Genomic DNA, 26,936 nt, shown 5'->3' with positions numbered 1-26,936 from the left:
CTGTTTTTTCCTCCAGAGTCTAGACTATGAGCACCTCCAGGTCAAGGACTGGCTTTCTATAAACGCTTGATGAATGAATGAACAAGGAAGGAAGGGAACTGAATTCTCTTTGAGCCTGTAGGTCAAATTAGATCTCTTATAATAAAGTAACCTCAGAGAAGAGTCACTCAAGGAAGCACAAATAAATATCAAGAACTTTTTGATATGATATTACCTTGTTACTTTTCTAACCAAACCCTAGACTTCAATTCATTGTCATGAGGGTAGAGATGGGGGGAAAATGGTATAAAATCTAGGAGGGGGAGGAGTGTACAGTAATCTTAGCTTTTATGGTCAAGCAAGGAACGTATGATACCTCTTCCCCCTCCACTCCCTCATCCTTGCACTGGAGCTACTAAGGTAGAAGGGAAGAAAGCGCTGTGGTTATATCCTCACAGCTAACCCAAAGAGCCACAGATTCCAGACTGGCTTGCCCTGACTCTCCTGGAGGAAAGCTTTGTGGTAAAAATTACCATTCGTTTAGTCTGCACTTATACTTTCACACTTAATGCCCAAATCAATCACTTTGGCTAGTTCACCTCAAATCATACTTGTCCAATTTCCCAGGTCACAAAATTTCCAAGAACTCCTATGAGACCAAGTATAACAGAGCCAGTTTCCTTAAACAAAGCCCAAACTTACTCTAATGGCGCAGAAAGGTGTGTCACAGGCATTTCTTCCAGAAGCTCATCTTGCCACAGCACAGCTCTGCTTACACCACCCCCCAGTCACACAGAGAACCGCCACGCCTGAACCGGGACGGACTGCTGCCCATGGGCTGCCTGGGGCCCACAAGAGCCCTGTGGCCATGGACAGGACACTGGGCCTTGCTAGGTCTTGGTTTTCCTGTCTGTGAAGGATAATACCAACCCCATGAAATGGCTGTGAGGATTGAATGGGTTTATCATAAAGCCTCCAGACTAGTGCCTTTACAGAGTTAGCACTCAATAAGTGGCAGCCATGATTATTATTGTTGTGATGACGAAGCTTTCCTTTCATCTCCCTTCCCCAGCCAGCCCTAAAAAGGCCACACTTTTGCCTAGGCTGGTACTCGACCTGGATTACTCTTAAGCTTCTCCTAAAACAAGATCTAGTTCAAAGGCCACCTCCTCCCTCACAACCCTTCCTACCCTGGGTCCCCACTGCTCAGCACACAAATGAATACTCATCTCCTCAGGGGTACTACAACCCTGAGTCTACAGCTTTACTATGATACTTCTCTGCCTTGTTACCTGAGAGAGTCACATCTTCCCAGATTATGACCTCTCTCATGGAATAAACATCCAAAGCTTCCCAAACTTCCCCTCTATGGGTACATGTGTTGAGTTCTTAACCATGATCTGTGGAAACATCCACAAACAGAAAACTATCAGAACAATGGGACTTCCCTGGTGGCGCAGTGGTTGAGAATCTGCCTGCCAATGCAGGGGACACGGGTTCAATCCCTGGTCCAGGAAGATCCCACATGCCGCGGAGCAACTAACCCCGTGTGCCACAACTACTGAGCCTGTGCTCTAGAGTCCACGAGCCACAACTACTGAGCCCGCATGCCACAACTACTGAAGCCCACGCGCCTAGAGCCCGTGCTCTGAAACAAGAGAAGCCACTGCAATGAGAAGCCCGCGCACCACAACAAAGAGTAGCCCCCGCTCAACGCAACTAGAGAAAGTCTGCATACAGCAACAAAGACCCAATGCAGCCAAAAATAAATTAATTAAATAATAATAAAATAAAAATTAAAAAAAAAAGAAAACTATCAGAACAAAAGTGACATTTTAATTGCTTAGGGGAAAAGGCCAGACTTCAAAGACCCACTTTGAATTTTTACAACCTGTTTAGTCCTTTTTAGGTTTTGCATCATTGGAAATGGGGATGATAAATCAAGCACCCAAATATTACATCATTATAATAAACTAGTTTATATCTTTCTCATGAGACAAGAATTACTCATGCTCTTACCTCTTTTGTATGCACACTACCTGCTGTATTCTGAATTCTGGCAGAAGTCACCCTTTATGAAGTCACTCTTACACACCACACACACACACACACACACACACACACACACACACACACGAATCATCTACAAAGAAGTGTTCACCACACAGGTGCCCAGAGACACACACTCCAGACATATCTCAAACCCAGTTATATGAATAGACTTAAAGATGTCATCCTCCTACATTCCAGAAGGTGAGAGATCCTTTAACCTGGAATCTGTGATCCTATGAATCCCCTCAAGCACAGCTTTTAAAATAAGAATGAACACAGCTCAAAGATAAGTGCTCTCCAAGCCAAGACCCTCCCAGCTCCACCCCCTTTTTCTGTTTACTCTCCAGCCTAAAACTATCTTCTGCATAATTTTGAACAAAAGAAATTGATTCCTCCGAGAGAAAAGGTACTATTCAAAACACTCTAGACCAGAGTTCCTCAGTCCCAGCACCACTGACGTTTTGGGCTGATAATTCTTTGCTGTGGGGGAACTGTCCTCTGTGCTGGAAGAGGGTTAGTGTGGCATTCACGGCCTCTCCTAGTAGATGCCAAGGGCAGCCTCTCTCTAGCGGTGACAACCAACAATTCCTCCAGACATTGCACCATGTCCCTGGGGGGCAAAAACCACCCCCAACTGAGAGCCACTGATCTAAACAAATTGTCACTCTTTGCTAACCATCATTTTTAATTGCCTTTAAATAACTGGAGGCAATGCAGCTCTGGAAAAGAGATGTTGAGAAGGAAGAGCTAGGTTCTACTCCAGGGTCGCTGTGCAATGTGATCAGGTAGCCTAGGCTTGGAAGCTGGCTCTGCCACCTAGATGGCCATGAACGAGGCACCTACCCTCTAGGCCTCAGTTTCCTCACCTATAAAGTAGTGAGGATAACGGTAAATGCTTCACGCAGTTGTTGCGAGGATTAAGTAGGCTAACAAAGCAAAGCGTTTAGAACGTGTCTGGCAGGTAGTGAGCACTCACTACATGCTAGCTCTCACTGTCATCATATCCCTTAAACCCTCTATGCCTCAGTTTCCCATCTGTAGATTAGAGGTAAAACTGGAAGTACAGCTGACCCTTGAATAATGAAGGGTTAGGGGCACTGACCCTCCACATAGTTGAAAATCTGTATATCACTTATGATCTGCCCTCCATATCCATGGTTTCTCTGTGTCCACATTCAACCAACCACAGATCATGCCGTACTGTAGCGTTTACTACTGAAAAAAATCTGCATATAAGTGGACCCTTGCAGTTCAAACCTGTGCTTTTCAAGGGCCATTTGTGCTTTGCTTTTGCAAGAATTAAATGGAATGATACAATGAAAGCATTTGGCATGGAGTCGGGCACATAGTAAGTATTAATAAATATTTGTTAGCTCTAGCCTGCATTTTAAGAATATATAAATGGGGACTTCCCTGGTGGCGCAGTGGTTAAGAATCCTCCTGCCAGTGCAGGGGACACGGGTTCGAGCCCTGGTCCGGGAAGATCCTAAATGCCATGGAGCAACTAAGCCCGTGCGCCACAACTACTGAGCCTGCGCTCTAGAGCCTGCGAGCTACAACTACTGAGCCCACATGCCACAACTACTGAAGCCCGCGCGCCTAGAGCCCATGCTCTGCAACAAAGAGAAGCCAACACAACGAGAAGCCCGCGCACCGCATCGAAGAGTAGCCCCCGCTCGCCGCAACTAGAGAAAGCCTGTGTGCAGCAACGAAAACCCAGCGCAGCCAAAAATAAATAAATAAATTTTTTTTAAAAAAAGAAAAGAATATATAAATGAAGTACTTTGATTTCTGTTGCAGAACTAAAAACAATACACTCTGATCAATTTACAAAGCCCATTTACCCCACCCCAAGAAACAAGGGTGATTCATGACCTGAATAAATACATATGTGAATATATAAACATATATAGTCAAGTTATATTTCAAATTCTAAGTCATGTCAGAATTGTCAAGCAAGTGCCTTAACTCAGCACAAAAGAAAAATACCCATAAAAAAAGTTCCTGGCACAGACTAATTGCTCAATATATGTTAGTTATATTTCCTACTGTTATTATGATCCAGGGCCAATGACTACGACCCACCATGAGTGTAACCCAAATACACCATAAATGAAAGCAGATGAGAGCCCGATTATGACTCAAACACCTGCCACTACCCCTGGGAAACTGAATGGGTGATTGGGGGTAGAAACTATACATGTTTATTGTAGAAAAGCAACACTGGTGATTCCATTATATAATACACCCCTCCCCACTGATATGCATGTTGATGTCATGCGCGTTGATGTCACACATACACACACCTGTTGATGTCATGTTGAGTCCCACTGGCCTATAGCATCAACTTCAGATACGCAGGATTAACACTTCATTTTTTATTAAGAAAAGAAGTGTGCTGTAACAATGCTGAGTATTCCTTGATTTACAAAACAAACACCACTGTATGAAAAGTAAGTTCAGATACTGTTTCCCGTTCCCCTCATCTCCCCTCTTTTGCCTTAGATCCCACAGAGGCACATTCAACTGTACATCTTGCCCCAGGGAGACCTGTGTGGAACTTCTGCTGTGGCACAGATTAAGGGAGTCCTGCCCTCAAAGCTAGCAGCATTCCAGCTGCTGGCAGGAGGCAAGCCCTACCAGTCATTCTCTGTAGGGGGCCTCAAGCTACTGTGTGACTTTAAAGAGTCAAATATTCAAAATCAGACCAAAGGTGGTGTCAGGACAGAGTTATTAACTACAAGATTCTAGTTTCTACTTTAGGGACCCTAAAATAAGAGAGGTTGGGGGTAAAGAGGAGCCCAGAAGGAAAAGAAAAGAGGCTATGACCTAGATTATAAAATGAGGGATACAGTACTGGAATAACAGAGGAGCTAAGGGCCAGCTATCAAGGCTCCCCATAACAAGGGCCAGGACTGCCAAAGAAATCATGGGGTAGGATTAACGGACCTGGATCTCCACAGGGCCTTATATCTAAAGGGCCAACAAAGACTGATTTTACTAAATGGCAGGTATTATCCAAGACCACGAACTGAGCTAATCAGGGGAATAGAGTGTTCAGTCAAATGAGCATAACTATTCTCGGTCTCAGACACTGTGCTGAAATCGGCCCTGGCTCCCAGAAGCACTGGTGAGCATCAGAGCCAAAAAGAGCTGGGAAGAGAGCAGGCGTGGCCCTGTATCTCCAATGGTGATGACACTAGACTCAAGTACCATGTCATGCAAGAACATTTCCAACTCAAGTCCATCCCACACCAAAGGGAGGGGAAAATGCCCGTTCATCTGTATCAACAAATGTCCAATGGAAGATTCCGATTTGAACTGCTTTCTTAGCACCAGTGGGTTTCGGAGGATCAATAAACTACATTTTCCCTTGAACTAAAAAAAAAAGAAGCCTACATGCCATATTTAAATAGTTTTAAGTCCTTTATGATATAGCTTAGGTTTTCATGGGAATGGTTTTATGTCTAGAATTTAAAAAGCAAACTCCAATCAATATTTTAGGGGCTTGTCACAACTGCTCCTGTTAACCAAGAATAAATTCACTTGAAATAAAGCATTAGGAGACACACCGTAATGAATGACCACTTTCATAATTTCAGAAACTAGGCATGTGGAACAACATATAGATTATAACAGAGCCACACAGGTTTTTGTCTTAGTTTGGTGGACAACTCAGAACCAAAGCCAGTTCCTGTGAGATTGCTAAGTGAATCTTCTTGTGGCTAATGAATGCTCCTAGGACAGCTAGAAAGAATATCAACAGACGAATCATAGTCAAATCAATGAAAATTCAGAAACTAAGACAGAGTCACCTGAAGAGTAGAAAACAAGCTCAGAAGAACAATTTATTCAATAAAAAATAATGTAAAGGACTAAGGAGATTTGGTAAAAGGTTTGCTATGTTTTTATGCACTCATGTATGTAGTTAACAGACTGCTGAGGGCTTACGCTAGGTACTGGGAATAAACGCCACTGCAGGACCTGCTCAGAGCCCACCTGAGAAACACGGACACTACACTGAAGACACACTTAGGCTGTTAGTGTACATGCAGCACTCTCTAAGCACTTTAGGAATGTGAACACATGTAGTCCTTCATATCAGTGCTATAATCCCATCTTACAGATGAGGAAACTGAGGCACAGTGAGTGTAAGTTGCCCAAGGTCATACAACTAAGACATAGTAGAGCTTGTTTTTGGAACTAGCTAATCTCACTTCAGAGTCCACACAATTGAAAACTGTGTCACGCTTCTTCCTCTCCAAACTGAGGTGTCCCCACACCAGGGGCTGAAACTCAAACCACTGTGTAAAAGCCAGGAATCTTTATCCTCTTGTGAGTGTTAAGTATCCACACAATAGAGGTAGAGTCAAAATGCCCATTGGAAAGAAGAATAATTCCGTCAATGTCAGAGTTAAAATACAAAATCCACGTATTCAAGCAAGATTTATTAAGAACAAAGTATGAGGTAGCTGCTAGCTGGGATTCATAAAGAACTCTGTCATAATTTCTTTTAAAAAGACGGCACAGAAATGAAAATAAAGGTTTAGGCAAGTGATAACTTGTTTTATTCCTAATCAACAGTTATGAATACAGTAAAGCATCATCTCTGGTACTGTGGTCCTTAAACAGCTCCAACTTGGGAGCTGTACACAACAACCAAACAAGCAACCACCTTTGAGGACCAACTAATATTCCTGGACCCACACAGCCCCCCAGGGATAAAGCTCAGAAGAAAGGCCAAGAATAGGACTCTCTGACACGAAATGTCTGGTCAGTTCATAAGCAAAACAAATGCCCAGTTGGCCAGCTTCTTGAAGTGGATGCTAAACACACGGGAGACCCTGTGAGAGAAGGAAGAGAGCAAAAGAGAAGTAAAAAGAGCAGTCAACCTGGGCTCAGCAGGAGTCAGCAGTGGCAGAGGATTAGCCACAGTGACAGAAGAGGCATGTAAGCGGTGACACCCAAGAGCAGAAGCCACGGGAGAGTGCTGAGCTAGAGACTCCTGACAAAAGAGAAGAAGAGAGCCAGTGATGGCAAAACAAAAGGCAGAAGAGCAGGCTGAAGGACAAATAGTGACCTGCATTTCAATGCCTTAGCACCCGAGGGCATCTGGGGACCACTCTGCCAGCATGCCAACCAGAGCAATGAAAAAACAGGGAGCATAATCTCCTTACATAGCAGAATCTGTCACTTATCTTGTACTTACCACAAACAAAAGCATGTAGTAGCTGAGCATGTGGCAGGGAGGAAGGATGTAAATTACATGCATAGATTCACACAAAAAAAACAAACACAACAACAACACTCAACAGACAAGTGACCACCTATTCCACTGTGATGACGACTGATATGGAAGAGTCATCTAACCTCTCTAAGTCTCAATGACATCTTCGGTAAGATATGAGAGATTGACAGCCCCCATCTCAGAGGCTGTAGGCATCAGATGAGATAATGCATACACACTGTCTGGTGTTGAGTAATGCTCAAAGGATGTTAGATATTATCATCACCACCGCCAACATCAATGTCACTATCATTATCATGACCACAAAGGAGCTTACAGTCTAGTGGGAAAGATATTGCCAGTGAAAACCAGTGCAGATAAAGAAAGTATGGAGATTGCAGAGGGTGGAGGGTCCATTTCAGAGTGTCTCTTATATCTCACTTCAGTATCATACGTGAGGCAAAAAATGACCCAGGACTGAAGACGGAAGAGCAGACAGGATGCAATGGTACAGCAACCAGCCAAGTTAGGCTGTCGCGGTCATCTATGTCAACACATGGTCTCTGTGGCTTCATCCAAAGAAGATTTTTGAATCAATAATTTAAGGCAGCAGAGAAATCTCAAGTTTCATCTCTTTTAGGAGGGCTTCTAAAATTCCAACTCCCCAAGCAGAGTGGTCCTCTCTGAGACATGATGCTTTCTAGGTGATGTGCACCATCAGACAGAATCATAATTTCCTAATTATGATTAGGAAAGGAAACAAATAAGAAGGCAGGAACCAGATAATATCTTTACTGTACCTCCACTGACTGGCAAAGTCTCTGACACATGTTTGCCAGCCAATGAACACTGGCTCCATGAATGCATAACTGACTTTACGATTTTTATGTACAAGATTTAAACAGCCATCTGGAGCATCCGCCTATTTAGCTCAGTTCCTCAGACAATCAAACAACTAAGGTATTGTCAGGAAAAAAAAGGTACACTTATTGTGTTTATAGAAGTGTTTCTAAAAGAGAAATTAAATAACTGATTATCTGTTTTAACTGACTTCTGATGCAATGTCTTAAAACATAGGTCAAACATCCCTATTCCTGCTGACCATGGATCAGACATCATTATGACATCAGTGAATGTCCTGGGTTAGGATATAAGGACCAGGGCTACAGATGTGGACAGAGGTCAGCTTCCTCCCACAATGAGGAGCTCCCCTCCAGCTGCACTCTTTCCTCCCCCACCTTCCCCTAGCAATGTCTGCTACCCTCCCTTCATACCACTGCAGGCACCCTCCTCTTCGTCCTCCCTCACACTTCTCTTCTTATCCTCTGGTCTCCGGCTCCCATAGAAACTAACATAGACGCCAGGAATCCCGTATCTTGGAAAGCTTTCATCTCAAAATTCATCTCTAGTCAGGAAAAGTATTCTCCTTCTGGCCAGAAAACTGACGCAGTGTTTTGTTCTCTATGTAACTGACCCCTGTCACTTCTGAACTCTTGACTTTGTTTCCCCCTCCCCAAGTGTAGGGCACTGCTCTGAATCCATGAGGATTCAGGATCCAAGACTGATCTCTGGAAAACGACATTTCCTTTCTGCACTGAGAATAAAAGTTATATGATTATGAACTAACTCCTACTAATCTGTCCTAGAGCAGTACACCGTAGAGACCTTTCCTGGCCTCAGCCTGACCTTTTCAGTTCTACCTACATGTAGCCACAGCAATAATCATTACAAACACATTATTTAATTCAGGGAAATAATAAAATATCACAGGCCTAAGCCTTTATTAGTTCATGTTTCAATATTTCAGAGTTCATAATAATGTGATTTGAATGGAAATTTATGCTCTAGCTACTCATTCACTCATATGCTTTATTAAGTGCTTTCTGTATGCATAGTGCTATTTAAGGCATTATGATGGATTAAAACAAACAAGCAAACAGAACAAAACAAAGCATTTTGCTTTCAAGGAGGTTACAATCTAATTAGGGAGATGAGTTATGTATCTCTCAGAAAAATTCATTTTTCAAATAAATTAAAGATGCAAACAGAATTTCAAGGGCTTAACCCTACTTAAGGAAGTGAAAACTATTAAGAGAGAGTTAGGGCTCTGAAATTGTTTGTATGGAAATATACGCTGTTAATTGTACATGAGTCATATATTCATCATACATCATCACGAGAGGCCCCTAAAAGACCACTCCCTGGCAGCCTGTAGAAGTGAGTACTTAGAAATATAATAAATGAGACACTAAAAAAAAAAAAAAAATAGCTAGGGAGAGTCTTAGAAATAAGCTACTCTATGTCCAAGGTCTTGAGATTCAAAGGCCTTGCCCACGGTTTCAGAGGTAATTCACATTAACAGAAGTGCTGGGCTACACCCCAAGGCCCCAGACACCAAATGCAGTGCTTCTCCCAAAAGCCCACAATGAATCTGTTTGACTTTCTTGGCCGGCCAGTCTAAGCGAGTAGATGTTCTACTCCAAATATTGCCTGAAGTAGTAGAAACAAAGCATACAGAAATCAGAGCTCATACCAACAGGATTTAAGTGTCTCGGTTCCAACAGCTAACTGTTTGATCTTCAGTTTTTCCCCTCCAATCCACCCTGTACACTGGGCCCTGGTCAATCCACCTAAAAAGACTGCCTTTACCATGTCATGATCACTGCTTTCCCTTGCCTTTGAGTAAAACTCCTAGCCAGGCAATCAAGACTCTCAATATTCTCAAGGTTCTAAAGCCACAGTGATCTCAACTACCTGTCCTCAGAAACTGAACCCCTTATTCCAGCCAGATGGAGATAATCCTGATGAGGATGACAAAGAAGCTGTCAGACTTCATTCTACCCACTGTTCTTTGCCAGGCTCATCATAAAAAGAGGCACAAAGCAGTGTATTTGTCTTTCCAACATCAACCCTAATGGTAAGGTATGGTCTGGCCCTGCCTCATAAACACAGCCAAATTGTTTCTACTTCCCACCTACACCACCTCTTGGGAGTAATGAATTCATCAAGTTTACCAGACACTCTTTGGGGACAAGGTTTGCCTCACTGAGAGTACAAAAAGTTCTCTCTCACACAGGGATCTGAGCTCACTGCTTCACAGCACATACTATAGTCTTCATCTCCAAAATCTCACCCCCTTCCCGACTCCGTCTTCTCAAAAGAGGCCCAATATTTTGACTTCCTCCGCACTGAGCACCAGACAAGCCCCCAGCCCTATGATCACCGGAACCGCTACTGAGTCCCCGTGTAGCCCCATTATAAACTTTACCACTCACTTTAAAATCTCAACTCAATACTGCAGGCCAAAGACAGAAAATCATGGCAAACATGCAGGAAAAAGGTTTTGTTTTTTACACCATCGTAATGGTGCTTAATCTCTTGATCTCCGAGGCTGCAGCAGCAAGCGGCCCAAGGTACACAGAAGCACTCCCACGTTAAGTATCATCTCGTCGCTTTTTGCCCAAACATGTACTTTTCTTAGTGTTCTCACCCGCTCCCCTTCCCAATTCATTTTCATCATCACTGCATGGAATAATCTAAAGTAATATTCAAAACTGTATTCCTCATGATGTGAAAGCTAAAGGGAACAAACTAAAATTTCTCTCCATTTTTAGTTGCAAACACATGTACTAAATATCTTATTATGCAACTATCCACCTAAGCAACATAACCATAACCAAGAATGCCAGGCACACCACCCAAACCTGTTCGCTCCATGAATGCAGGATGTTCAATTTGTACCAAGGTCCACAGTCCACATTCTCCAATTAATAATCACATGGGTGTCTATCATCTGATGATCACTGCTCTATTACACATCTTGTCTTGTCCTTTCAACCTATATGTTAATATTTACCTACAATATTATTTACACATTTATAACAAATCTACTCTCCATGAATCAGAGTTTACAGAAAGGCATGGTGATTTTTAAACAGCATCTAAATCATAGCAAAGAGATGTCCTACTACAAAGTAAAGATGAATGATCACCACCTTTAGTTTTTTAAAAAAATAAAAGATATGAACTGTACACATGGAGCCAATTAGTGATATTTAAATAAGGTCCTTTTAAGAGAGTCTAAATATGTAAACTGTGCAGTGAAAGCAAAAAAGGTGAGGCTGGGGCTTCCCCGGTGGCGCAGTGGTTGAGAATCCGCCTGCCAATGCAGGGGACACGGGTTCGAGCCCTGGTCTGGGAAGATCCCACATGCCGCGGAGCAACTGGGCCCGTGAGCCACAATTACTGAGCCTGCGCGTCTGGAGCCTGTGCTCCGCAACGAGAGAGGCCGCGGTAGTGAGAGGCCCGCGCACCGCGATGAAGAGTGGCCCCCGCTTGCCGCAACTAGAGAAAGCCCTCGCACAGAAACGAAGACCCAACGCAGCCATAAATAAATAAATAATTTTTTTTAAAAAAGGTTAGGCTGCCCCAACCTCAGGTGAAGCTCCAGTTCGGCACCACCCCCAATGTACAGTGGATGGCTGATGAAAAAAATACTCCCATTTAAATACTGATATTTTTGGAATGTTATTTTAAATAGTGACATGTTCCTTTGGGTTATAAAATACAAAACAATGTCCCTAACTTTTGTTGTCTTTTTTTTTTTGTTAATCAAATTTCAATCATTTCTTGTAGTCATCTAATCCAGGGAGGCTGTTTGCTATTTTCCTATTCTAAGCATACTAATAGTAGAATGCCCCAAATGCCAGTGGGTATTCTAACAACAGATCTAAAATGTTTTAAATAAGTTTTGCAAATTCTGCTCCAGAGAAATCTCTAAACATCAAGACTGATAAGGATATCCTCCTTAAGTTATCTTTAAAAATATTAAAGAAGATTAAGAACAGACTTAAAATATCTCTGTTACCAGAAAAGCACAATAATCTATTCCTACCTTCTGTTGCCAGACCCTAAATAGGTTCCCAGTCAATGACAAAACAGTCTTCCTTCCCAACCTTAATTCCATGTCAACTGACCTGTTTATTTCTTTTCTATATTTTTTATTTTTTAGTTATTTCTTTAAAATAAAATAAAATAAAATCTTGGGTATAGGCTATGGGGAAAAATTTTTTTGAAATATAGTAAATAGATTTGTGGACCAAGGGAAATAGCCTTTACCCACCTAAGGAAACAGTGACTAAACTCACTGTGAAGATGTTTCCCAACACTATACTCCAGTGAACAGTTCTCAAGTGAGGACTATGAACCCCTGGAGGTATGAAGACCTTTTCAGGAGTTCCACAAGGCCAAAGCCAGAAAGGTATTTACATATTTTATTTGCCCTTTCACAAATTTGCAGTAATATTTTAAATCTTTTCAAGAATATTTCTACATGTTCAAATATATCAAACTATAACTTAGAATTTAATATTTCACTCTAAAATTTTTTAAAAGTATAACTTTTTTACATTTAAAGATGGATCACTGATTTAAAAGAGGAGATTAGATACTTCAAACCCATTAAGGTGGCTATAATATTTTAAACACACACATACACACACAGAAAATAACAAATGTTGGCAGGGATGTGGAGAAATTGGAACCCTTGTGCATTGCTTGTGGGAATATCAAATGATGCAGCCGCTATGGAAAAAATTATGGTGGTTCCTCAAGAAATTAAACATAAAACTACCATATAATCCAGCAATTCCATTTCTGCATATACACTCAAAAGAACTGAAAGCAAGTACTCAGATAGATATTTGTACACCTATGTTCATAGAGCACTATTCAAAATAGCCAAAAGGTAGAAGCAACCCAAGTGTCCATCAATGGATGAAGAGATAAACAATGGATAAAACGTGGTATATACCTATAGTGGAAAAAAATCTAAAGCTCTACACCTGAAACTAACACAATATTGTACATCACCTATAGTTAAGTAAATTTAAAAAAAAATCAAGAAGCAAAAAAAAAATGTGGTATATGGTATATACATACAATGGAGTATTATTAAAACCTAAAAAGGAAGGAAACTCTGATATAGGCTGCAACATAGATGAACCTTGAAGACATTATGCTAAATGAAATAAGCCAGCCTCAAAGGACAAATGTTGTATGATTTCACTTACATGAGGCACCTAGAAAAGTAAAATTCGAAGAGACAGAAGGTAGAATGGTGACTACCAGGGATTGGGGGAAAGGGAGAAATGGGGAGTTAATGTTTACTAGGTATGAAGTTTCAGTTTGGGAAGATGAAAAGGTTCTGGAGGTGGACGGTGGTGATGGATGCACAACAACGTGAATGTACTTAATGCCACACAACTGTATATTTAAGAACATTTAAAAAGGTAAATTTTATGTTAGGTATATTTTACAACAATAAAAAATTCAACACATAAAAAAGGGGGGTTAGAAAACCTCCTTCTTCAACCCACCACAGCTGTACTATCTAAATTTAAGGATATTTTTTAAAAGATGAAACTGACACACCAGAGGTCTCTGATTCATAGAAGGGAAAACTCTACCAAAAAAAAAAAAAAAAAAAGGTGCAAAACTGTGACTAGACAAAAACATGAAAGTTATCATTTCTTTGACCTTAAAGATACTGGTAATTTACATTATTGTGTCTAATGCAACAGAACATTTTCAAATAGTTGTAGTATCATTTTGAAATTAAGCACCTAGAATTTAAAGGAAAAGGAAGTGAATATTTTTTAATGCAGGCATAATGAACATTTTAAAAGCCAAACATTTTAACAGCTTTTCAAACTAGAAATGAAAAAAGCTACTGAAGCACTTTACAGGGTAAGCTATTGTATTGCATTAGTTGACTAAGAAAGCCTTATGCAACTGAGATTGCTGAATGCCTACTGGATAAGTCAGTTAAAAAAAAATAAAATAAAATAAGGTATGACAGTGCCAGTTTCCAATGATACTGGAACTCCTCAAATGAAACATCTGGCTACAAATGTGAAGACTGAGTTAATATCCCATCTGTAGAATTGTACTTCTGTCTTACACATGGATTGATCTACAGATGTAACTGAACTTGCTGTTTCTTTTGTATGAGATGACTACTTGGTGCTGACACTAACTGAAGAATTTTTTTGTATGTGAATGCCTGACAATAAACACTAGCACTGAAATAGTCAACATGTTGAATAACTTTTTGGAATCCCACAGTTTATCCTTGGAACAAGTATGTTGACACTTGCACTCCCGGTGCAAAGGCAGTGGTGGGTAAAACGGCAGGTGCCTTAGCTTGAATCAAGGCAGTAAACAGTACTAGAAATCCCTGTATTCTTCACTGCCACTCACTCATTTGCATTTTTTAAAAAATGGTCAATTTAACTTAAGAATGCCCTTGATGAAGCAATAAAAATGTTATTAATTTTTGACCCTTGATTCACATCTTTTTAACACTGTATGTGAAGATTAGAAAGTCCACATAAAGCACTTCTGCATAATGACATACAATGTTACCTCGGCAAAAGCACTCATGATTGATCGAGTTGAGTTGAACTGTTTTTTTTCATGGAACACCATTTTCATTTCAAAGAATGACTGACAGACTAACTATGATTATTCATACTTCACCATTTGGCATTTTTCACATCAAGAATAAATGATGTGAACCTGAGCACTTCATGGAAAACAAATGACTGTATTTGTTGCCAATAATAAAGCAAAAATTAAAATTTTAGAAAACTGTAACAACCACTGTGAGCTTGATAGTTTCCCAAAACTTACACTTTTCTGATGAAATTGATGGCAATGTCAATGTATGTGGTTTTGAAATTGTATAACTAAAGGTACCAACATTTGGGAGACTGGCATAACTCAGTGAACCAATGTTTTCCAAATGACCAATGTATGATGTTAGAACATCGCACATGGATAGAAGATCTATTCAAAGTACAACACAAATGAATGAATTATAACAGTACAAAAATTTTATTGGCATGATTTCAGATTCCACATTGCAACTAATCTTTAAGAAACCAAACCCTATTGAGGTGTCATTCCCATGATTATGTTATGTTATGTAAGATTCCGTCTTGCTAGCCATCATGCTTCAGAGATCCTCCTTGCTGGCTTGATGAAGTAGTCAGCCAGGATGGGAAGTTCCACATGATATGGAACTGCAAGTGACCTCTAGGAAAGGAAGGTGACCTCTAGGAGCTGAGAGTGGCCTCCAGCTCATAGCCGGTAAAAGCTAGGGCTCTCAGTCCTACAGCTGCAAGGAATGAATTCTGCCAACCACCTGAGTGAGCTCAGAATCCGATTCTTTCCAGTCAAGCCTCCTGAGAATGCAGCCTAGCTTTCATCTCTATCGTAGCTGGTGAGACTCAAAGAAGAGGACTCAGCTACGTGGTACCAAGGTTCCTGACCCATAGAAACTGTGATATGATAAATGTATGAGAAAGGAAGAAAAATGGAAACAAACCGACACTGTTGGATCTGCATGTAGCATACAAAAAGCTTATCTATAAGTACCTGGAAAAGCTTTTAAAATGCTCCTCCTTCTTCCAGCTACTTATCTATGTGAGGCAGGATTTTTCTTAATATATTTCAACCAAAACAACATATTGCAACAGACTGAACAAGCAAGCAGGCGCATTTGAGAATCCAGCTATCTAATAAGCAAGCGTCAAAGAGATTGGCAAAAATGTTACACAGTGCCACTCTCCTCAATAAATTTTTTCTTTTCCTTTGAAAAATATAGTTATTTTCACGACAACAAGTAATCTTGTTATGGGATCGTTATCCTAAATCAATTAAATATTTTTTTTAATTTCTCAGTTAATTTAATTTCTGATATGGTAAATATAGATAGGTACAATCTGCATAGAAAAGGTCTTTCAGGTCCTGTAAAACAGAAGAGTCAATAAGGGCGTTGAAACCAGCAAGTCTGAGAACTGCTACAATGTATGTATTTCCTCTATCTCTGCTTCCATGTGTCTATTTCCTTTATCTCGCCCCCTTCCTTCTTTCATTTATCTAGATTTTATCCATTTTTCACATTGGGCCATTCCAGGCAACTGTGAGTTCTCTCCCTTAATGCATGGAGAACTCATCTGGCCCCTGGCTGTTGCTTTCTTTTCAGTAAGTATACATGTCTCTCCAACTGGATTGTGAAGCCTTGAAGGAAAGGAACTGTGTATGGCACAGAATAGGTGCTCAAAAACTCCCTAATTATAGACTGAAGAGGAATTCAATTCATACAAGCCCCTGGGCTTCACCAATGCTCGAGGAAACCAGAACACAAAGGGCGTGGGATGAGGCGGAATCTAAGACAAACATGAGTCTCAATAAGGCACCTGAAGAGGCAGCTAAGAACAAGGGCATTGATACTGAAATGCATATAATAGTGAAGGTAGCAGCAAGTGATATCAGACCAAAAGACCTTTATTTCTCAATAAAACAGGAAGCAAGTTATCTGTGGACCATTTTGGAGCAAAAACTTGAGGAATAAAGAGAGCAACATTATGGGGAAGGCAATAGGGAATCAAGAGAATTTTCTCAATGTCTCTTATTGTAAAAGCAGTGAAAAATGCATTAAAATGCATTAAAAATGCATTAAACTGAATAGCAATTGTTATGAGCTGAACTGCCCCCCTCCGCCCCCCAAGGCTATGTTGAAGTCCCTTGGTACCTTGTGAATGTGACCTTATTTAGAAACAGGGTCTTACAGATGTAAATATCTTAAGTGAGGTCATCAGGGTGAGCCCTAATCTGATGTGATTTGTGTTTTCATAAGAAGAGAAGAGACACGGAGGGAAGATGGCCGTGTAAAGATGAAGGCAGAGACTGGAGTTATGCTGCCAGAAGCTGAGGAATGTCTGGGCCCAAAAGAAGCTGGAAGGGGCAAGAAAGGCTCTTCTCTGGAGGCTTCAAAGGGGGCATGAGCCTGCCAACACACTGACTGTGAACCTCTAGGCTTCAGAGCTGTGAAAAAAAATTGGTTGTTTTAAGCCACCCAGTTTGGCCACCCAGCTTGTGGTACTTGGTCGCTGCGGTCCTAGGAAACTAATACAGCAAGAGAAACCTCCTCACTATCCAGAGGCACAGTCCCACGCAGCCCTCCCTGCTCACCCACAGACAGAAGTGAAAGAAAAGGCAGAAAGATCTGAAATGCAAATTTAGTAGCAGCAACCAAAAAAAAAGTTTTGTTTTTTTTTTTTTTTACTAGAGATTTCTGAAGTGCAGTTTTGTTTTTTTAAGGTTCTGGGAAAATGTCTCTGTTCAAACACTGCTGTCAAAACTCAAGCCCACTGAATCTCTATCAATGTGCCTATAAATACAGACAAGGATTATTTATCCATCTTGCATCTCCTCAACTCTTTGCTACAAAAGGAAGTAATCCAGAACCTAATATTTAAAGTTACCAATACTATGACTATGTCATGATGAAAGAAATATGGGAGGGCAAGTGAAACTTTTTCAATTTCTCCAAGATTTTATCAAGCCACCTGAACTTCTGGGCCAAGGTGACTCTGAGCTCACGTGCCGGCCATTCACAAGTGTCAAGATCTTATAAATCCTATCTGTATGAGATACTTGGCATTAAAGCCCATAGATTGTAATTTAAACCCTTGTAACACATACCTGATGTTAGGAATTTATCTTCAGCCTCACACTTTATCTCAACCCAGAAAAACAATGGGACCCGGTGGAGATTTCTAGAGTCATCTGACTTGATGATCCATCCAGGACTCCCTAAACATCAGGTAGCCCCAGTGGTTTTCTAACTATGGTCCCTAACCCACTAGTGGGCAGTGAAATCAATTTAGTATGTCCCAACTACATTTTTTAACACATAAAACAACAGAATAAAAAATAAGAGGGCATCATTTATAATAAGGGTAAGCATCCTCCTGAAACTTATTTCATTTGAATACATGTGTTGTGGGTACTGGGTCATAAAGGAAAAACTATTACTGCTGTATTTATCAGTCCATGTCCTGGCAGGAAACAGATGGTTCACTCAAATTAGGCACTTAGAAGTTTAATAAAGAAACTATTTATAAAGGTTTGCCCAGGGTTAAAGGAAAACATTAAGGGGATAGCACTCCTAAGTACTGAGGCCTTGCCATCATCTGGTACCCAAGGGGCCAGGGAAAGGAGTGGATGCAATACAGTGGAGAGAGGCATGCAGGAAGGGCTGCCTGATGGGAGCCGTGTCCTTTGGTAAAGGGAAGCCGCCAACCCACAATGACCTGGCAAGGAGGGAGCTGCCTCGCGCTGGGACCTCTCCCATGGCTGACCCCAACTAGACACCAGATAGCAAGAGAGTTTACACCGCTCAGCCTCCCAGGTCACAGGCATGGGTCTGGAGGGGCAAACAGAGGGCTTTCAGCCACTGTGACTCCATCACAAAAGTCTGGAAGCCACCAATATAGTTCATACCATCAACTCAGTCTGACCACTTTTATTTCTGGATGCCACATTTTTTCCACATCTGCCCTCAATCCCGATCTTGAATCAAGGCTCTAATCCAATGTCAAAACGCTGATGCAAAAGACTGGCACTTTTATGAACTCATGATTTATGATCTCAGCTGGGCCCTCAAAACACTCCCTGGCAAGCCTTTCATCCACGCTCAGCCTCCCACCTCTCCTACCCCCACCTACGGGGCTCCTGGAGGGCACAGACCGTGTCTCACTGGTCTCCGGATCCCCAGGCCGCAATGCCTGGAACGCAGGTGGAGTCACTGAAGTGTCCCCTGACGGTGAACAGGTAAGCCTCAGGCGGCTCCCTCTCCCTCATTTCCACCCATACTTCCCTTGCCACAGAAGGTCAGCTCCCAAGTCTCATTTCTTTGCCCCTGAAGTTTCCAAGCCCATTTCCTCTTCTGCTTCAATATGTCTAACCTCCACTTCCACAGCCAGGGCGTGGACCAGTTCTCCGCCTCCAGTCCCAGCTCCCTCTGTCTCCATCCTCCGGTACAATCGACAGAGAAGAGAAAACCAAACACTATCACCACCCCACCCGGAGCGTCTCACTGGCTCTGCATGCTCTTTAGGCAGTCACAGCAAAGGCCTCCTGGCCTGGACCCGGCCTCCCCGCTACAGCCTCGTTCCTCCCCTTCCCTCCCACAGTCAGCCCGAGGAAACTTTCCATAATGCCATTCTCTTCCCACACCCCCCAAAAACCTGGTGCACCTTCAGTCAGAGGCAGACTGCTTCTCTCTCCCCCCCTGTCTCTCCAGTACCCTCCCCACCCTTACTGCCCTGCAGATATGTCCATTCCCTGCCCAGGTATAACCCCCAGTGAAACCGGCATGACTTCCCCATCTCTCCCTGCTCCAAAGTCAGAGTCAACCACTCCCTCTGTCCACCACCCCAGGGCCCCTCTACCACACTGTGTTGCTTATTTACATTCTTTTCTCTGCCCTTTTAGTCTGTAAGCCTGATGGAGCAGGGACTATGCCTTATTTTATGCTATATCCCCAGCACAAAACACAATGCTTGACCCAGTGTCACTCTGTAAAATCTTCTCTGAAGTGACTGAAGTGACATTTGGATTGTTAAAAGCAACCGTAGCAAAGCATCCACTACTGGGGGCTCTGACTAAGGCCTCACTGAATACGCGACATACTTTTTCAAGTAAGAGGTTGCAGTCATTACCCATCATTCTTAAGTCAGGTACCCCACTCTCTCCACATCCCTTCCCCAAAATAGGCCACCTATCTATAAATAGGGAGGAGTACAAATTATGTCTATACATCCCTTGTCAGAAGCCCATCTTTGCTTAGAGGTTACTCTTTCTAGGGTTCGTGTCTATAAATAAAGAACAGTAGTGAGACTTGCTCTAAATCTCCCTAAAAAGGTTTCAGAAGTCTATTATCAGAGCTCCCCACATACCCTTAACTTCTGCCTCAAATGAAGCAATAGAATGGGTCTGATCATTTCCCCTGCCAGTGTGGTTCTCTGGTCTTGCTGATAGTGGCTTAGCCAAGAGTTGCAGACATCTCTTCTGTTATCTGCCTCCGTCACCAAGTGATGCCCCACCAGCTCCTCCTCCAGGGCCCAGGACCACCTGATGAGTTTAACAGCCTCACCTGAGGCAGAGGACAGGCGCAGGACGGGGCGTATTTATCTGGATGATACTTGGCACTGCATCTGATAAAGACTAAATTGAGAGTGAAACCTTTTTAAACATCCTGTCCTCTTGGTATCCCACAATTCCATCTCATTGCAACCCAAAGAGCGAGAGTCCTGCAATCAAAAGAACAGTGGGGCCCCGAGATGGGAGGCAGACCTCATTTGGCAGCCCCAAGATGCAGATACAGTGCCTTTCAAAATTAACGGATCCACCCAAATTGAGATAGTCCACAATCATTTTTAAAATCAACATGAAATTAACAAATAAAATGCTGAAAATCAAACATTGTTCAAATATATGGGACAGCATGGCACAAATCTTCATGAAACAAAAACATACGATGTTCCTTCGCTGACAATCCAGGACTGCCGAGCACTCAGTCTCAAAATTCTACAAAGTGTCAGAATTTGAAGCCGTTATTAAAGACAATCAGTGCGGCAGATATAATGGATCACTAAACTACTGCAAGTTGCATTTAGACTTTCTTTTTAAAACTACACCACATATAAAGATTTCAAACTTACAAAACATTGTGTTGAATACAAGGTCATTTTCATTTTTATGAGAGAAAACGATGTGAAATTTGATATAATTTACCAAGCATTTCTGGTATACATACTATATATCAGGCACTGTGCTAAAAACAGGGATAGGAAAATAAATAAGACTCATTCTTTGTTCTTAAATAGTCCACAGTAGAGTAAGGGAGACAAAATGATTGCACTATGTGGCAGAGCCCAGCTAGTCGCTCTCCTATGTCCAAGGGGCCTACTTTCCCAGGCCACTGCATCTAGACGGTGCACACGGCCAGTCTCACCAGTAGAATGCTGACACAAAAGTGATGTCTGCCACTTCCAGGCCAGACCCCATGCCTCCTGTGGCATCCTCCACACTCTCTTTGTTCATCAGTTAGCACACTGCAGGGGATCTGCAGAAAATGCCAAAGCCAAAAGGAACAGTGGGCAGCTGGTTGTATGGGTCAGAACCCGCACCTCCCACCCAGAAAGAGAACCCTTTGCTGGGATAAACCACTGTCCTTCGGGGGCTGTCTATTAAGTTGCTAGACCCTGACCAATAGACAGTATAATGTAAGATGTAGTTTTCAAAATGAAAGCACGGCATAGGGAGCTCTAGGAACACAAGAATGTGGCCCCCAAGTGATGGTGAGGGGGAAAGGGAGGGAGGGAATTCCTAGAGAAGAGGCAACTGGAGACTCATCCCAAGAGATGAGCAGGATTTACCTGGGGTGGGGGAAAATGTGACAGAATACTATGTTACGTGTACTAATTTAAAGGGTACAAAGGAATAGAGAAGATACTGGACCGGTAAGCAAAGTGGGTTTTCACCTAAAAGCAATGTAGAGCCACTCAAATATTCCCAGCAATACTCCAGACATGATCAGGTTTGCAGCTGTAAAGTCCTCAATGGAGAACAGTTTGGAAGAGTTGGGAGCTAAGAAAGGCAGAAAGGCCAGTTACTGGTCTGCTGCAGTTCCCCATGGTAGGAATGAGAAACGCAAGGTTTGGTGCAGAAAAGAGGAAGCAGATCAAAGAGATAGCATGTGGAAGCATCAAAGGAACTTTCTGACCAACTAGACAAGTGGTAGAATATGGAGGATGAGAGGTCATCAAGGAATGAAGGATTTCCAGGTTTCTGGATTAGATAACCACGTGAACGGTGGCACCAGAAATGGAGAAACAGGCTACAGGAGAATGGGGAGAAGCAGATGTACAGAGAACAGGCTGGGCTCGAACTGTATGTAGGACATCAAGGAGGTGAAGTCCACAGGCTGGTGGATATTGAGTTCTATAGCAAGTTCAAGGCTAGAGGTGTGTGCTTGAGGGTAGCTGAAGCCATGGAATGGAAGAGATCCGACTGAAAGAAAGGCCAGAACCCTGAGGCGCCAGCACACAAGGAAACAGTATTGAGAGCACCTGCAAAGACACAGAAGAGAAAGACATGTTTAAAAATCCTGGAAAGCTCATGGGTAAAGAGAGTTTTAAAAGATGAGATATCATCAAAAATAAGGACTGAAAAGTAACCATGGGTTTTAGCTGTCAGATCTTAATAATCTTGTTGAGAGCATTTTAGCTGGAGAATAACTTACACTCATCTATTGGGAAAGGTAATAATGGAGACTAGAGCATAATGATTCCTTCTAAAGAGATGTCCTCAGCTCCAACTGATGGTTGCCATGTGGGAAAGTAAAGCCCAGTATTCTCAGAGCTTCTGATTCTTTTTTCCCTAAAAGAAGACAGAAATCTGGATTTTTCCATGAAATCTCAAAATATTTAAACATGGCAACTAAGTCAAAATATAACACTGAGCAGAACTTAAAAAACATGTCTGTGGGTCATAGCAGGCCCCAGGAGCCCTGTGTTTGCAAACTCAGAGGCTGCTCAATGCAAGTCAAGTAACAGAACCAAAACCAAGTTAGAAACATGTGCCTTGTTGATGGTGAGTCAGTCCTATCCACATGCTGGAAAGAGCATCTAGTCCACACATTGGGAGAGGAGAGAACTGAATAGGAAATAAAGCACTCTAGTCAGTCAGTGCCTAATAAACTGAAAAGCATTTTGGGAATCCAGTGTGGTATACATTTAGCTTATGTGTACAGGAAACTTAAAATCTGGAAACGAGACATCAAAAGCTGAAAAATTCAGGAATTCAAGAATTCTAATTTATTCCTCCAGGCCAGTCCAATACGATATCATACCAGATTGTTACTGCACAGATTCTTAGATTGATCTCACAATTAATCAATAAAGATAATTGCTCTTATCTTAATTCAGATCCGGGAAGCTGATCTCAACTTGTAAAACAAACAAATTATTCCAAATATCTGAATACAGAAGAGATTCATTTTGAAAGCCAATCAGATGTTTCTTTAATTAAAAAAAACTATCCTCATACGTACAGATCCGCAAATCTTCTTAAAAATTCCATCACACCCACTACCCCATGAACTCAACGTTCATATTATCTCATTCAACTCCTGAACTCACACACACACACTATACACTCATTTACACTTTTGTTACTAAACAAATCTTTCCCTTATTTACTTACATATAAAATGAATGTTCAATTTAATAAGTTATTTGAGCACCTGCTGTGAGAATTCATTCAGGGTAGGAGTGGAAAGACACTTGCTAATAACAGGTTGGTCCGTAGGTGTCTAAGACATAGTATCTGCCACCAAATGCGTTTAAAAATCAAATTAGTTCAGTGATACCAAAAGAATAGTGGTAGTAGATTAGTGGCTCTGAATCCTGGCTTGGCATCTGTATCATCTGGACTATTTTTTTTTTTTTTTAATACCTATGCCCAGGCTCCACTCCAAACCCACTGAATGAGGATCTTGGAGAAAGGGACTCAGGCATTTGTATTATTTAAAATGTTAAATGTTAAAATTAGAGGTAACTAATGATCAGCCAGGGTTGAGAGCCCCGCAGGATATGGCTCAATTACCCAGTCACCTGTGACACATAATTTTGATGATTAATTAACTAATTACTCAATGATCCCCACCTTGACTACTTAAGACAATCTCCTCTCCACTAACTACTTAACTGAATTGGATTTAGAGCCTTGGACAATGACAAACTACCAGGGTCCAAAGACAAGCAACCCCATAATTCTTGCCCCTTGGTCAATTCACCTCACCAGTAGAGTTCATCAAATGGCAGGGAGGGGGAGGCCACAGGAACCTCAAAGTCCCAGATTTCAGAGCATAATTAAAGCCTTCCCCAAAGCTCCCTCCATCTCTTCAGCATCTTACCTACTTCTGGCCTTATCTGATGCTGATTCAGCTGGCTCCCCACATTCCACAAATACCAGTTTCCTGTTTCTTCTTCTCAGTTGGATGTGGCTACTTCTCTGCTGCTGCCCACAAAATCCAGAATGGCCTCCTTGGGCTTCACTTCCCCTTCAAAGTGTACAGACCTCAACGTTATCCTCAATCTTGACATCTGCCTTTCTCCCATCTAAATTATTCAGGGCCCCGGAAGAAACGGGCTTAATTTACATTCACGTTCCTGCTAAACTTGTTTCTTTACCTCTTTACCTCTCTACCTGGATAGCTCAGAGATCTTACCCAATTTTTCAATTTGTAATTACACTGAGGAAGATCCTTCATACTTGATGCAAATCCTGCAATACTTGTCACAGAAATTAGACTTCTCCCTATAACATAGAGACCTATACTGTAAAAGATAAAATCAAGAGGAGTTTGTGGATGTCCCATCCCTTTGCAAGAAACACAACTGCTTGATAGGTTGATAGGTTACTGCAGCAGTTTGTAGATGGAATTGTCTTTTTAAAACAAACTCTAAAAAAATAAATAAGATAGATAAATTCCACTGCATAATGACCTACTAGCCTGTGTATTAATGACTGAGAGTAAGGACCTGGAGGCATAGTTCCTGGGTTCAAATCCCAATTCTACCATGCACTAGTCATATTTCTGTGTTTCTTTTTCCCCCATCTGTAAAATGGGGATATTAGTACCTAGCTCATGGAGTCAGTCATTTAATATATGTAAGGCACCTAGAACAGTGCCTGCACCAAGTAAGCACAATTCATGTTGGTTGTTGTGTTATTACTACTGAGTAAGGGCTTAAAACCTTGCTGTCCAGGGAAACAAGCCTTTTAACTCTTTCACCGATTTAAAGACATTGAATTTATGCCAAATTGTTTTCCAAACTGAATTTCGACATTTCTGGTCTTTTCCCATCATTTTCTAAATTCAATGGATAAAAGCATGGAATTTATCAGAGTATTTCTTGACATTTTAGTTCCATTAGGAATACCATTTAATATTAGTTAAGCCTTGTTATGATTACAATGCTATTTAAAATGAAACTATGAGAGAGGAATATTTTGGGAAGGAAAAATATCACTTGCCAGTTATTAAATTGAGATTTTAAAAGCTGAAGAAGGGAGGGAGAATTTTTAAGTTGCAGGTGGCCTTTAAATGTCACATTCACTAATATATAAATGTAAACACAGAAAAATGTAATGTCTGGTAATAACAGTAAACTGATCAATACAATTATATTATGGGATATGTGATATTATAAATCATGCTTTCAGTCCAGAATATCAATAGCTTTTTAACACCTTTTAAGATCAAATTACAATGCATTAAATATCATACAGTTAGTTCCCCATGTGTTATTTATAAGCTTATAGCTTACTTCTATTACTTGGACAGCTCCAAGTATTAAACTTCTAAATATAGAAGGCTTTAGAGATAAATTATTTTTAATAATAATTAAAAATAAAAATAAGTTTATCATCTCAATAAAGCAATCCTTCAATGAGATCTACTTTAATAATTTGTCTAGAATAACGTTGTTAGGTTTAACCTTAGCTTACTTTCAGAAGTTAGGGAAATACGATTTCAAGGACAACTGGTTACTCGTGTAAATCTCAGTTTTCAACTGAATTACACAATATAATCAGCACACTACTGTAACAATGGAAGAAAAACCATTGGGTAAATACTCATATAGTTATACAGGTCACTTTGATTATTTTCTCTCTCTGCCTCGATTCCATTAGTAAAGAGTCCAGCTTTTGAGATTATATTTTATATATTAGCAGATCATTCACTATGCTCTTCTCCAACTCTTGGCTGTTCAAGGCAACATACACATGTATTTATCCAGGGTGGAATTTTTTCCTATATGATAATTCTTAGTGGAGGCACAGACGTGCAAGAGATTTTCCTAAATGCCTCAATTATATATTTAGAAGAAACACAATTAGTTTTATGCCTTGCATAACCTAAAAGACATTAAAAGAAATTACATCTTTCCATTCTCGAAATTGGCCAACACACTATTTCGACAGTTCTCACAGAACGAGAACAAATATTAAGAGAACCATTGGCCTCTAAAGCAAGAGTTTATGACTTGTCCTGTTTGAGAAGGATTTGGGGCAAACAAGATATCCCATGTGAGGATTCAAAAAAATAAAAAGATGCTCTTGGATGCCTTCATTTAAAATTTCCATTGAAGAAGAAACAGAGGCCCAGCATGTTACCCAAAAATACAATATGAGTTCCAGAGGCCAGCTAGGTTTTCTGAACATTTAAGTGTGCATTGCACACTTAAAAACACTCTTCCAGAGCTCCACTTAATTTTCACTTGCTCCTGACTTCAGGGACAGAGCTGGGGACACTCTTTGTCATCATTTCAATAGTCACTTTGTGACCACCTAGAGGTGTGGGATAGGGAGGGCGGGAGGGAGGGAGATGCAAGAGGGAAGAGATATGGGAACATATGTATATGTATAACTGATGCACTTTGTTATAAAGCAGAAACTAACACACCATTGTAAAGCAATTATACTCCAATAAAGATGTTAAAAAAAAAAAAGTCACCCTGGACCTGACACAGCCCACACACTTAGTAAATGTTGATAGACTGTGTGGTGTTAAAGTAAAAATAGCAAAGTGCAGAGTGGTTGGTGTAAGCACACAGCATCCCTCCACCTGAGCTCCTGCCGAAGTCATTGAGGGAAGCCAGCTCACGGGGCTGAAATTCCAAGGGCTCCATCAGTTATAACTTCCGAGTATCTGGTACTTGAACCAATCAACTTTCTAACCCAAGGAGCAGACGTA

General features: G+C 41.2%; 1 protein-coding gene across 5 annotated transcripts in view; it reads right to left on the bottom strand.

Moving 5' to 3' along the window:
• Positions 1-26,936, bottom strand: part of PARD3B (par-3 family cell polarity regulator beta) — a 1,041,978-nt gene that overhangs the window by 1,008,531 nt on the left and 6,511 nt on the right. The gene's annotated exons all lie outside the window — the stretch shown is intronic.

This window comes from Balaenoptera physalus (genome assembly GCF_965194825.1).
Source record: "Balaenoptera physalus genome assembly, chromosome: 6".
Taxonomy (NCBI): domain Eukaryota; kingdom Metazoa; phylum Chordata; class Mammalia; order Artiodactyla; family Balaenopteridae; genus Balaenoptera; species Balaenoptera physalus.
This window is presented reverse-complemented; position numbering and strand designations above follow the sequence as displayed.